This window comes from Nothobranchius furzeri, chromosome 15 (assembly GCF_043380555.1).
Source record: "Nothobranchius furzeri strain GRZ-AD chromosome 15, NfurGRZ-RIMD1, whole genome shotgun sequence".
Classification (NCBI taxonomy): Eukaryota; Metazoa; Chordata; class Actinopteri; order Cyprinodontiformes; family Nothobranchiidae; genus Nothobranchius; species Nothobranchius furzeri.
Genome location: NC_091755.1, coordinates 50,119,212 through 50,124,756, shown reverse-complemented (window position 1 = coordinate 50,124,756; position 5,545 = coordinate 50,119,212).

Genomic DNA, 5,545 nt, shown 5'->3' with positions numbered 1-5,545 from the left:
GTCTTAGTCCTGCCCTGAACCCAGTATTTAGACATGTCCCTAATTAAGTTTGATCCTCCATTAAATCCAGTCTTGCAGAATTCCTGCCCGCTGCAATTGTCTGCTCCCTCTTTCTCCACTGAATGGCAGAGCTGAGGAGCAAGTTCCCTAATGATTGGAGGGTTGCTGGTTTGATCCCAGCTCATTTCTAATCATCGTGGGATTGTTAAGTAACTTTGGGTAAAAGTGTTTGCTAATGCATAAACATAAAATAAAAAAATACGTGATGGGTCTATTCAGTTTTGTGACTCTGTCTGATATTAGTAAAAATGTTGAAAATGTATTATTAAATTATTATTATTAAAAATATATATACTGCAGAAAGCTTGGAACCTGAGGCCTAAAACCACTTTTAAAACCTGAAAAGTCTCCTTTTGAATGAAAATTTTAATTCTTATTTATTGTATGTATACATCTTTGAGACATGTTTCAGTATGTTGTGAAGATTTTAAACTGTTCGGGTCTTCAAAGGGTTGAAATACAGGATAGAAAAAAACCCACATGAAGAGCACAAGAGATTTGACTAAATGCACGTTTTCAGATGTCAAATCCATTAAATCTCATCTTGCTCCTTCACCTTCTGCCTTTTATTTGAGCAGGCTTGTCAGACTCAAATACGGTGTCTAATTAAAGGCCAATTCCTCTGAGTTATGATTACATTTTCTTTAAAGTTCACATTTTGCAGCACGCTTTTTGAGCCCTGTTATTGACTTTTCATTCCAGGCCCCTCATCCCGGCCCATCCCAGCACCACAAGCAAGAACCACACGACTAGATCAAAGGATGCTAATGATGTCAGCCACAAACTAGAAGCCCAGTACTTACTGGAGGGAAAATTAGGAACGTTTCCTTTCAGAACTCATCAGTCAAATGCATTTTTAGACTGAAAAATAACAGTTTTAATCAACCCACAATTAGTGTGTCTGCATGCCAAAATAAAATGAAGAGTCGTGTTAATGTCTGAGCAGTTTGATGCTTTTGGAATGAACTGAACCTGTATTATAGTTTTCTGGTAAAAGAAAACACAGAAAACTGTACAATACAGTGGAGTAGATTTTGCACACTCAGTGGCGGATTTAGCAAATTGGGGTCCAAGGCGAACAAAGACATGACACTAAATTTTTGATAATCTTACCTTTAACTGGATTTGCGAAACTCTCTCCTCTTCTGCCATGAGTTATTTTCCCTTTTTTTTCAGTCCTCCACTTTTTTCCTGTCTTTCTCTCCCTTTGAGCGCTTTCAATATTTGCACTGCTTTCTTTTTGTGTTAGTGCTCCTGTGCTTTTGCCTTTTTTTTTCTAGATTTAATTTTGGTCTGTTTCCCTCTTTTAACCCTCCCACTGTCTTTATGGGTGACCCCGCCAGGAAAGTTGACCATTGAGCAGGATTGATGGTTTATCCCTTGAGGTCCACGTGGCAGGGGTGAGGAGTGAGCACCACCTCACCCCTGCCACGTAGATCTCAAGGGATAAACCATCAATCCTGCTCAATGGTCAACTTTACCATACCATACCATACCATACCATACCATATTTATTTATAAAGCACCATTTCAAAATAGCATGGCAGCTAACCAAAGTGCTGTACATAAAAAAGCCAAATGCTTGAACAAGAAACACAATAAGAACGGGCAAAATACACAAGAACAAAGCATAAATAGTCGGAGATAAAAATTCCTGCTAAAAACAATAAAATAGGAGAACAGTTAACAGCACTATAAAAAATAAAATAATGCGACGAATGATAAAAACATTTGAAATGGCACAAATAAAACGAAATAAGCTACCAGATGGTGCGAGGTGCAAAAAGTGAGCAACTGAATCATAAAAATGGAATTAAAAACTCAAATCCGGTGCTAGATTTTTATGAAAAGTGTCACGGAGGGAAGGCAATGCTAAAGAAGTGCGTTTTCAGGGCCGACTTGAAACTGCTAACAGAGGGAGCCAGACGCACACGGAGGGGCAGAGAGTTCCAGAGATTTGGGGCTGCATAAGAGAAGGCACGCTCCCCCGTGATTTGTACCGAACCTTCGGAACAACAAGCAGCAGATGATCTGCTGACCGAAGGGCACGGGTGGGAACATACGGGGTCAGCAGGTCCGTCAGATAGGATGGGGATGGGCAGTACAAAGCCTTGTAAACATATAACAAGACCTTGAAGTTTATCCTAAATTTGACTGGGAGCCAGTGTAAATCTGCGAGGATGGGTGTGATGTGCATGCGTCTGTCAGTGTTAAAAATCTGGCCGCGGCATTTTGAACCTTCTGCAGTTTGCTTAGGGCTGAAGCATTAATCCCAATCAGGACAGAATTTGCGTAATCCAGACGTGAAGTAATAAAAGCATGAATGACTGACTCAAGATCCGGGCGTTTGAGGATTGACTTAAGACGAGTGATGCGGCGGAGTTGGAAAAAGCAGGACTTGACAGTAGCGTTGACTTGTGAAGACAGTGAAAGGTCAGAGTCCAGTTTCACACCTAGGCTAGTGGCACATGATTTGAGATTGAACTTTCCTGGCGGGGTCACCCATAAAGACAGTGGGAGGGTTAAACATTTTCCATTGTCTTTCCTTTCTGCTTCCTTTTCATGTTTACATAGAAAAAAGTCTCTTTCGGAAGTGAAGATAAAAGCTTTTTTTGAAACAAGCTGTTTTTTCTCTTATTGGAGCCACTAGGATAACTCCATTTCATGCTTAATGACTACCGCTTTGAGTTTGTTACGAACGCTCCCGCCTTTCTTCTTCTTCTTCTTCTTCTTCTTCTGCTTTCTCTTCTTATTCTTATTTGTGGTCTTATGGCACTTGGCAGACAACGATTTGGTGCATTATCGCCACCACCTGGATTGGAGTGGAATGACTACCAATCACTTCCTGTTTGTGCATCGGAGTCTTAAAGGAAAAGTCCATTGTGGCATTAACAGAGGGGTGCCAGGGGTCAGGGTTAGGGGGCTCCCCAATATAAGGGGGCCCAAGGCGGCCACCGACCTGTGCCTAATGGTAAAACCGCCACTATGCACACTGTGCAAACCTCCCTTTCCGCTGCATCCTCCACCAACTCTTACAGCAGGATCGCCAGGTGTTCCCTGGCCAATATGGCGGTTTAATACCTCCAGTGTTTCCTGGGTCAATCTGGGGGCCTCCGTACATGCCTGAAACATGGGAGATGTTCAGAGGACATTCTCATGAAATCCCTAAACCGCCTCAGTGGGGTGTTCACTTCTAGCGTTCATGAACTCACCCATTTTGCCTCGCAACGAGGAAGGTTGTTGTTGATTTAGCATCTAGGAGAGAGTAGAGCACCTCTCGGTTAGTAGAAGCTAACCGTTAGCACACGTAACTCCACAACATGGCAGAACTCCTTCAGGTTTGTGTTATTTGTGGAGATAAAGCAACAATGTTGCAGAGCAGTGTCGGTGGTAGAGTCGCATTGCTTTTAGCCAATCAGATGGCTGAATATCAAGAACTTTGCCTCCAAATTCTGCCATCTTCTGCTCCCCACTTCTCTGGCTAACTTCTACTTCCTGAAACAGGAACACCAAAGCTTAATTCCCCAGAGATTGTCTGCAAATGTATCGAAAAAAATTAAATACAATGATGAACTTCTATTTTAAAACAATTGTGCAAAAAGTAGGCCAACAGTAACCTGCAAGAAGTCTGGCAAAAAGCAGACACATAAACCTGTAAGAGGGTTTATTTTTTGCAGAACTTCTCTGACTGTCAAAGCTGGCTTCTTCTCTGGCTGTGCTCATCAAATCTACTCCTCCCACCACACCCAATTTCTGATTAATACATGAGGAGGTGCTGACATCCATAAGAACAGAATATAAAGGAAGAGCTCACGTCCAAGTGTTTCTCTGGCTGCTAGACCTGTTAGATGTGTAGTCTATTTACAATAAGCAGTTACTATGTGTCACCAGTTGGACTCTGCTCAAGTTATAGATGGATGGTCACTGAGAACAATGTCAATTTAAACCAGGGGCGTGTCCAGGGAGTGGCCTGGGGTAGCACATGCCACCCTTGGAATCTGATTGGCCACCCCAGGTGCCACCACACTAATTTACCTTTAAATAGGCTTTTCATTGTCCACAAAAGGCTTGGGGATAAAACAAAACAAACAAAAAAAAAAAAACATAACCATTGGTGCCACCCATGCACAAAGTTGTGCCTCACCTGGGCCACCCCATTTTAAAAGATCTGGACACGCCACTGATTTAAACCAACCCAAATATTCATTCCCTTTCAGAAGTCCAAGAATGTTTTTCAGGTTTCTGGAAGAAACACAGTATGCAGTGCATGTTGTAGGTCTAATGATGGGCATGGGTGTAATTGCAGCATTCTCAGCTCATACGGTGACTGCTTGATTGCTCATTTGCTGACATGGCACTTGCTCAGCACCTTCTAGTCTCTGCCACGTCCTTTGACTTTATTCTAGTTCAGTCCTCCCTCTTAATAGGCAGTTTAGCCTGCATCTTGATGATAACCCTAACCCATGACAGTATAAGAGCAAGTTGTAATTCATTTACTTTGTGAAATAAAAGTCTTGCAAAAATGACCCACAAAGCTTCTACATATGTAGTTTGTCTTGGGCTCAACTTTCACTCTTTGCCATTTGTTTCCCTTTTCAAAGACGAGCTCCTTTTGCATGCACATGGAAATGAAGTTTTGTGGTTGTTCATCTTCCTTTGGTAGACATTAATAGAAATTGTGACTCAAATGAATGCTTTCATTCCGCCCTGCAGCTGTTTTTGGTGTAACTAATAGCTAGGCATTTAGCTTTATGACACTGACTTAGTTTAACAGAACTTGGAAAATGCGTCTGGAACAAATTTGAAAAAAAAAAAGAAAAGAAAAGAAGTGAATTTAATAGTTTTTAATTCACTCAGTTAAGTATGAATAACAATTTGGCTTCTTTTATTTTCATTTTACTAGCTGTTATGAATATATTATTTTAAAAACATTATGTATATTATCGTGCTATTATGATTATAGCTGTTGTTTTTTTTTCATTTAGTTTGTAAAAGACATGCTCTAATGATGGGTCACATTATAAAGATGCTTTAAAAGATTTGATGCTGTTATTTTAAAATAGTAGCTGCACCTAAACTTATCTCCTTTAAAATCGCAATAGTCTCTCAATGAACAGTTATGCGTTTTTCCTTTTTTGAAATACACGATGACAATAAAACGCACCGTAAATTACACAGACATATTACGTTTGAGCGTAGTGTTCCTAATTCCGAGGGTGTATGAATGCAGCATTTAGGAAAGAGTGGGCGCGTGAGCGGCAGTAGGAGAATGTGACGTCATGATTGGCCGGAGGAGAAGAAGTTTTTCGACAAACTTCTGAGACACCATACTGGAGATGCGGGCAACGAGGCGAGCGGAAACGGAGTCGGTCCGGTTCCTGACTTTTTGTTGGATTTAAAACCTGAAGTATTTACAAGAAAGATTATTCTACTTGTTGCTTGAGGCTAAATTATTATTAAGAAACCAGAACTGTGCGAAAAGAAC